The following is an 8,524-nucleotide window of genomic DNA, read 5'->3' as shown; positions in this document are numbered from 1 at the left end:
CAAACAGGGCTGCACTCTCTGTTTGTCTCTGGTGAGATCTTGCCTAACCTTCCAGTTCATAGAATCATAGAAYCTTTAAGGCTGGAAGGGACCTTTAGAGATCATCTAGTCCAACTCCCCTGCACACACAGGGTCACCTAAACCATGTGGCACAGAATGTGCCTGTGTCCAGGCAGGTTTAGAAGATCTCCAGAGAAGGAGAGACTCCACAGCCTCTCTGGGCAGCCAGTTTCAGTGCTCTGTCACTCTCACTGTCAAGAAATGTTTTCTTAAGTTCCTGTGGAACTTTWGATACTTCAGTTTGTGTCCATTTCCTCTTGTTTTATCAGTGGCCACCAGTAAAAAAGGCCGGTCCCCTCCTCCTCACTCCCTCCCTTGAGGTATTTGTATACATTTATCAAATCTCTCCTCAGCCTTCTCTTCTTCAGGCTGAACAGGCCCAGCTCTCTCAGCCTTTCCTCAAAGGGCAGATGTTGCAGGCCTCTGCTTTAAGGGGCCTGTTCAACCAACAACTAGTTATCCCCCACACCAGTGTCACCACACCAGTGACACTCAGGAGACAGCAATTTATTAGGTGAGAGCAAGCACAGGCACAAAAGCAAAGGGAAAAATAATCTGGTTGATACAAGCCCTGCAGGGACTGTCCTGGTATGGGGCAGGTGCTTGGAGTCCCAGCTGTGGTGACTCAGCCAGCTCCCAGCTGTCCCTAGTGAAGCAGTGATTAGTGCCACGGGCATCTTGGGGTTGGAAGAGGCCTTAATCTTTTTTTAGCTCCCAGGATGGGAGGTTGACTTGTGTGTGAGCAGGTCCCTGAAGGGAGAGGGTTGGTGTTTGTGTGATGTGGGTCTTCCTGCATGGTAAGAGGGTTCTCTGTTTCCTGTGGGGTGATAATGTGGGAAGGGTCTTGAGGGTGAAAGGCCTGGGGAAGGCTGAGGGGGCAGCCCTAGCCAGGAGAGGATGACCACCTCTGAGGGCTGGTAAAAGGGTTTGGAAAGCAGCTGGCTGGAAAATTAAAAAAATGATTGGGTTGGTCTTAAATGTAGTGGTTAGAAATTTATTTGTTTTTCTGTGGCAATGATTCTCCTTTCTATCTTGAGGAGAAAGAAGATGAGGAAGCGGTGTTTCTGCTGATAACTCTCTTATCTGAGACACTAGAGTCAAAGCTAAAAATAATAAGCTTCAGTTGCAGTAAATTCATGTTATTTGTCTTTCTATGTTTTGGTAGTTTGTGGCGTCAGATCCTGGCATTAATGATTTTTAAGACTTTCTAAAACACAAGAAGATGGAGATGTTCTATTCTTAGCATTGTATGGCCTCTTAGAGTACAATGTTATAGAAGCAGATGATAGATTGCTATGGTCTTCAGAGACTATCTACTACAGCAGAGTTAAAACTGATTCCTTTCAGACTTTATCAGTAATAGAGACAAAATAGATAGAATGCATTAAGATCAAATCATATCAAATCATATTGGATTTATATGTAGGGGTTAAGATCTTRTAATATGATTCCTAGGGATATTGCATTTCTCTCTCTGGGAGGACTGAAAAATACATACATATGTAAGTATCTGAGCTATAGCCTCTGGTAAGAAAATCTTCTTGTGCTTGAGTCTTATGCTTTTGACATGGAAGCCATCTGGGGATACTTACACCTGTGAACTTTGTGATGGCATATGAGCCAGAAGACTCTCTCTGACTTTAACAGTAGCAATCAGGTTGGAAGGCCTCCATGCCTCTCTCAAGAGACAGAGTTCTACTTAAAGCAAGCAACCCATTTCTTGGCTCCTCTTCATTTCAAATATTGTCATTTACAGTATATACATGCTTTATTGAAATGTTTCACTTTGCACTAGAGTGAACAGGAAGTTACCTTTTCCATTTCTTCCCTTACAGCTTTGGTATCCTCATTTATTCAAATGAATGCTGCCGCTCACAGCTGACAAGTCTGGTGACCTGTAAAGTGAAGCTGACATGGGTTTCCCAAGAGCAAAGCAGAGGCATAATCTGATGAACCTTTTGTTAGTGTGTGTGTTTTCTTCTCTCCTTCAGGGCAACTGAGGAGTTGAGGACTAGAGGGGACTCATTACCTGTAATGGGCTGATTTAATGCTTGATGTCTCTGGAAAATAGCCTTGCTGTTCTAACGGTGGGTAGGTCTCAAACCACACTGAGGTCAGAAGTTGGAGGTGGAATGTCATGTTCAGTCTGGGCCTGGGGAGCTTTAGTGAGGGATGGCTTTCAGCTCACAGCTTTTCTGACACCACTGAGCTGAGTGCTGACCCATAGGGGACCAGCAAAATAATGTGAGGTTTTTGGGCGGGATTGTTTCTTTTCTTTATGCAGCTCAGTGTTGTGATATGTGGATTTTTGCACTGGTAGCCCTCTGGACCTGAAGAAGATTAATGTTGTACCAGTCATCATATGCCTAGCTTATGTTTGTCCACTTCCCTCGTGTAAATGTTCAGCATGGCAGCAGTAGAGGTTGTGGCTACTCCTTTCTCTTGTTGGGGTGGGGGTGTGTGTGTGTGTGCATTTTCCCCTTTTTCTCCCYCTGTATTGGGATGAGTGTAGTGATTTACCCTTAACTCTTCCTTGAGGTAGAAAGTAAGGCAGTTTCTCTTGCTATTTGTGTGCTTTGGACTAGAGAGGTCTGTTGCTTTTCCTGAGATTAACAGGTACCCTGAGAGTGTAAGGAACTTCCCAAGTCAACTTCCCATGCAAACTAATGAGGAATATGCTCTTCTCAGCTTTTGGAAGCTAGTCTCTGAGGCAGGTGCAGGATTAAAAAGTGATCTCTCTTGAATATTAAATGAGTGAGAGTCTCAAACAACTTTACTTTGAGACCTGAAATTAATAACATACAGATCATAGTAGGAATCTGTATACTTTATACGAAGACTTTTCTTGAAGTCTGAAAGAACTTTAGCATTTTTATGTTGCTCTTGAATTATGAGGAAATATCTCTTTCAGGGGAGTGATCTGTGTTTGTTTACAGCTGTGCCATTACTGCAGCTGAAAGAGCTGAGGAGGTTCCCCCCCCCACTGCAGTTCTGGGAAATTAAGGGCATATGACAGGACAGCTCCAGCTGTTTGGCTCTGCAGTTTGAGTGGAAAGGTAAAATTAATATGAATGAAGTCCTCCAAACTGAAAGCTAGTGGAGATATGAAAATCATACCAGTATCTTTGGCAGTAAGGACCCTCAAGTTATGTTGCACTTTTCCCATACATTGCTGTTCAGGCTCTTCATCTCTCAAAGAGGAAGGCCAATAAAGAGCAAGGAATATAAAGACCTGGAAAGTTGCTATGTTTGATGTGTCATAAAGCCGGATGGGTAAAGTGAAGGATATGCAGTAGAAAGGTAGTGCATTTATTCAAATAACTGGAGAAAGGTCTGTTTCCTTCTAGGAAGCACTTCATTGAACAATGTGATTTCATACTTCATTACTTTTTAACTGTGTACAAAGACTCATTTGCAGGATAAAGCCTTCTGTTAGTCTAAGCAGAAAGGGGTTTTTTTCTTAATATTCTTGTTACAGTTAAAAGCTACCATGGATGGCAGCCCAAGCATCTGACTCAGATTACGTAGTGCAGCTAGCAAAATGGCAAGTAATTAACTTAAAATAAAACAGTCTAGTAAAGATAACTTCTCACTCACAGAGCCATTAAATAAGTACAGATGATGAGCAACTCCATGGTGAACAGTAGGATTCCTATGGGATGCAAGGATTCTTCAGTCTTCACACCCGGTACACACGGGGGTTTTTTGTTTGTTTATGTTGTTTGCTTGTTTTGTTAGTCAGTTTTTTTTCTCTCTAACTATTTTTTTATACCTTAAGAGGACAACCTAATTTATTTCCTTCCAGAAGTTATTTCTGTTGGAGGGTATCTAAAAGGGCAATGTGCCCTCATTCAGACTGAGACCACAAGCCATAAACAAGTATGTTAAGTARTAAAAGTGCAAGTAAAACAAGGTTTTGTCATTCATGCTTGTTTTCTTCATTTAGAATTAATAGAGATCATGGTCTGAATTAATATGAGGTGATAACACATGTAGATATCATATCCCCTTAGAATACCATACAGATTAACCTTGCAGAGGATGAGGGCTTCCTGAGATACTGTTCTTGTCGCAGAGCTTTTAACATGAAGTTGCATAAAGTAAATTTGGTACATAGCACTGCATCTAGAAATTCTTCTAAATCTAAATTCCTTCTTGAAATGAAGCACATTTAAAATTGTGTATTTGTTTGAGGAGGGAACTTGAGTCTTCACATGCATTTCATCTCCATGTAAGGAAGAACTCCTCTACTGTGAGGGTGACAGAGTCCTAGCACAGACTGCCCAGGGGGACTGTGGAGTCTCCTCCTCTGGAGATCTTCTAGAGGAGATCTGTGGGGACTTGCCTGGATGTGATGAGGTGYCCCGTGCTCTGGGTGTCCTTGCTGGAGAGGGAGATTGGCCTAGATGATCTCTAGGGGTCCCTTCCAACCGCAACTGTTCTGTGAATCTGTGATGTTTATACTGAAGATTGTTTGGTCACTTAAATGCAGTTTGTATTTATTTATTAAAAGAGCRTAGAGATTGTTAAAATGAGCTATGTAAATAAAAGAGCACTAAATTAAGCCAAATTTGTATTAACCTTTGTCTTTAATAACTCTTCAAGCGTCTAGTTAGAGACTTATTCTTTTATACAGGGAAAAAAAAAAAACGCAAGTACTCTGTTTATAGGTCTCAAACCCCTGGACTGATGTATGTTGTGGTAAGGCTAAAAGTATATCTCATGAAGATGGAGATCATAATTACTGTTGCTTCCATCCTGTGGTATGTCCAGCTTCAGGAGGAAGAAAATAAGGCCCTCTAAGATTAATTATTTAAGAGAAGAGCTTTGCATTCTACAGGTTTCAGAGAAAATGCTAAGAGTTATATGTGTGTAGTAGGGATGAGGCAAATGGAATCATTAACACTCGGAATCATTTTTTTCCTATTAAAGATAGGATAAGGCAGTAGGTTGAAATGGAAAGGCTGAGGAGTTAAAGCATGATCAGAAGAAGGATTGCAATTGGGTTATTTGGATTTTTTTTTTGTCTTCCCATTATACTGATGTAACACTTCTGCAGTATAAAAGCCATACCACATTCTGTGACCAAGTTATCAAATGCATGCTCCTGAGTGGTGGTGTTTTAACTTCCTTGGATGGAAGAAAGAGTTGTTGATCTCTTCTCACAGGTTGACTTGTTTAAGAAACCAAACAGAAAGGTGGTGTTCCTGATGGCTCTTCAGAGTCAGAGGTGCATGTGTCCTGGGCCCTTGGGCCAGGATACATGACCAGCAACCTAGTTCAGACTCTGCTTTCACTGACGTGCTGCACAGATGTCAGTTTAAGGACACCTTGGAGATGGGGGGGAGTGTGGGTTTGAGGCTCTGTTCCTTGACTCTTACTGAAAGTGTGCACAGCACAATATAATGTTGGCTAGTTGGGGGAAAGCAAGGAGTCATCTTGGGAACGCTCTCAGAAGTGCAAGCACCTGCATGTTGCCTCTTCTGTGCTGGGGAAAGGGTGCTGGGGACAAGTGCCCACCTGCTCCCAGAGCAYGTATATTGCTCCTCTGGGGAGAAGAATTGGGTGCAAGGAAACACCCTTCCTMAGAACTACAAAAGAAGGTTGATGCGATTACCAAAATGAGCATTTTACCAGATTGTTATACGGGCACATATACTAAATTTTCCTCCTTGCTTTTTTTACCTCAACCAAGTTTGGGAGCCACTAGTGAAATTCAGTCCCTAAYAGATACTACATTGATATGTGTGTACAAATGCTGATTATTGAATAATTCCTTGCACATCACCACTCATGGAAACAAGAACAGMCTTTTATTGGCACTAAACAGTAACTTACAGATAATGTTTAATGCAGGRCAAGTTGCTATGTGGCATTCTAAATACTAACCTGAAGGCAAAACGTAAATGTTTGCAATCTTCAGTCAGGAAACTTCAATGGGGATGTGGGACTAGATAATTGACCAATTTAGTCAGTGACTTTGGTGTGAATGTTTGTTTGGTGCTCGTTTCCCTGAAGCTAAATGAGATAATTGCCCAATTGTAAATCTTTGTTTTTCTTACTGTAAGATAAGGGCACATTTGTTTCCAGCTAAGATGATTATTACTTAATTACCAACATTATGTCTGTAATATCCACCAGATAAACATTCCTTTATAAGCCTTGCAGAGCAGCTGGAGCTGCCAAAAGGCTGCTAAGTGGTCCTCGCACAGGCCTAGAGAGCTCTGGACAGGATTTGGCTCCTTCCTGCCTTGCCCCTCTACTGCTGAGAGTGGTGGGATGTGACCACAGGGGTCTGCAAGTGAGACCAGTGGTGAGGGGATGGAGCTYAATGGAGCTGCTGCCACAGCAGGTTTGGGAGCCAGATGGATTATTTGGGGGTAGTTCTGTGAAACCATCTCTGGCACAACTCTGTTGGGAACTGTTGTCTTGGAGTATATCAAATAACTGAAATAATGGCTGACCGTTGTCCTTCATACTGTTTCCTGAGGCACTTGCAGAAGTTCAGTCCTGCAGATTCTGTTTCAGCTCTATTAAGAATTAGGTAATATCAATATCACAGGATGGTTGAGATTGGAAGGGACCTCTAGCGATCATCGAGTCCAACCCCCTGCTCCAGCAGGGACACCCAGAGCAYGGGGCACAGGGCGGCATCCAGGCGGGTTTGGAAGAYCTCCAGAGAAGGAGACTCCACARCCTCCCTGGGCAGCCTGTGCCAGGGCTCTGGCACCCTCCCAGGAAAGTTCTTCCTGTTTCCTCTGCCAGTTTGGGAAGGGGAATAAGAAAGTTTTGGAATACTTTGATTTAAATCATCTATTTAGGAAAAGAATTAGACGTATCTATGGCCTGGAAAGAGATGTGACTGCTAATCTTAAACTTGGAGGAAAAAARACAACCTGTGCTTATAAGCATCTGTCTGTATAAGCTACTTGGGCAAAATATATCTTACAACATCACTCTTYGTATTTCAGCTGTTAACTGCATTAATAAAAATGCTATTTTTTAATCTATGCGAAAACAGGCTTGGTATAATCTTAATTTATCACTTGTGTTTTTACAATTCGGTTAAAAATTAAATACAATGACTGCAGACAAAGCTGACAGGTGTCAGCTGCAGTGTATATGCTAATGTATTTTCAAATAGCTTTGAAAGGCATGATTATGCCTTCCTCTTTTGGTTTATTTTGAATCATAGAGACCTAAACCCAATAGTGGCATGAAGAGATTTTGTCGGTGTATCTGTTTGCTTTCATCCTTTAAGAAAGGTAACTTAGTACAATATTGTTATAGAAAACTATTTGCAAAGCAGTTATTTTAACACAAACTTTTCRGTAGTTCCCAATAGAAGCAGTGCTTTGGGCAAAGAAATGAAAGAAGTACTAATTTTGTCTGCTTGATAGTAGTATACAAGGCACTAGAGATATCATAAATCAGTCAGCTACAACCTTAACAAAYATGCAGAATTTCTAATTAAAAGTTATTTCTTTTTAAATGTTGATTATCTCAGAACATGCAAGTTAGAGGTCAAGTAAAAGCTAGGAAATGTATTCATATACATGAGYTTGTACCTGGGAAAACAAGTCTGAAAGAAATGTAGATAAAGGAGAGGCTTTATGGTAATTACCTTTTTGGAAAATATTTAGCTCCTATTTTTCTAAATAATGTTAGAAGTACTGTGGTTCATTTAAAAAGTAGTTTCTGCAATAACAAGAATGCACGTAGCTATCAGGTTTTTTTGTTTGTGTGTGTGTTTTTTCAAACATTCAATGTCGAGGTTAACTGGCTAGCAGTGGAGGTCAGGAGGATCTGTCACTCTCTGCACGTTGTATGGAGTCTTGCTCATTACCCTAAGGCAATTTTTTGTAGTAGTAAAAAGGTGTATTAGCAAAACTGCAACCAGCTGGTCAAGGGAAGTGAATAGTCTTTTCTTTGGGAGACTGSACTGGGAGCACTGTGTTCAGTTTTAGAAGCCTAGCTCAGTGCCTTGGTTGGGTGGTAGATGCTCCACTGGGGGAACTCAACTGGGCTCCCAGGCAAAGCCGCTTCCCCCGCCTGCCCAGCAAGCAAGCAGGYGTCTGAGGGAAGGGGAAAGCTGCAGGTGTCTGCAGCAGACAGATGCACTGGTACATCTTGTTTGAGGCTCCTGTTTCACAACCAAGTGAAGTGATTTGATATTTTACTTCCAGCGGGTCAAGGGAGGTGATTCTGCCCCTCTACTCAGCTCTGGTGAGGCCGCACCTGGAGTACTGKGTGCAGTTCTGGGCTCCYCAGTACAAGAGGGAYGTGGAGCTTCTSRAGAGGGTCCAGAGAAGRGCAACCMGGATGATKAAGGGAATGGAACATCTCTCGTAYGAAGAGAGGCTGAGTGAGCTGGGCCTGTTTTCTCTGGAGAAGAGAAGGTTGAGAGGGGATCTGATTAATGTGTATAAGTTCAGGAAGGGAGAATGCAGGGAGGAAGGGGACA

The 8,524-nt window shown here is 42.1% G+C and overlaps 1 long non-coding RNA gene across 4 annotated transcripts in view; it reads left to right on the top strand.

Annotated features, from left to right (window-relative positions):
• Positions 1-769: 769 nt before the first annotated feature.
• Positions 770-8,524, top strand: part of LOC112951961 — a 13,113-nt gene continuing 5,358 nt past the window's right edge. For 3 of the 4 annotated variants that reach the window (XR_003250304.1, XR_003250303.1, XR_003250302.1), the window contains exon 1: positions 770-857. This is a non-coding gene — a long non-coding RNA (uncharacterized LOC112951961). Of the gene's footprint in view, positions 858-1,995; positions 2,027-8,524 lie in introns of those variants that run through there. The other variant, XR_003250305.1, reaches the window with a different exon arrangement.

Source organism: Nothoprocta perdicaria, unplaced genomic scaffold, assembly GCF_003342845.1.
Source record: "Nothoprocta perdicaria isolate Ctin4 unplaced genomic scaffold, notPer1 scaffold_38, whole genome shotgun sequence".
NCBI classification, from domain to species: domain Eukaryota; kingdom Metazoa; phylum Chordata; class Aves; order Tinamiformes; family Tinamidae; genus Nothoprocta; species Nothoprocta perdicaria.
The sequence above is the reverse complement of the archived record's forward strand: the minus strand, read 5'-3'. Positions and strand labels throughout refer to the sequence as shown.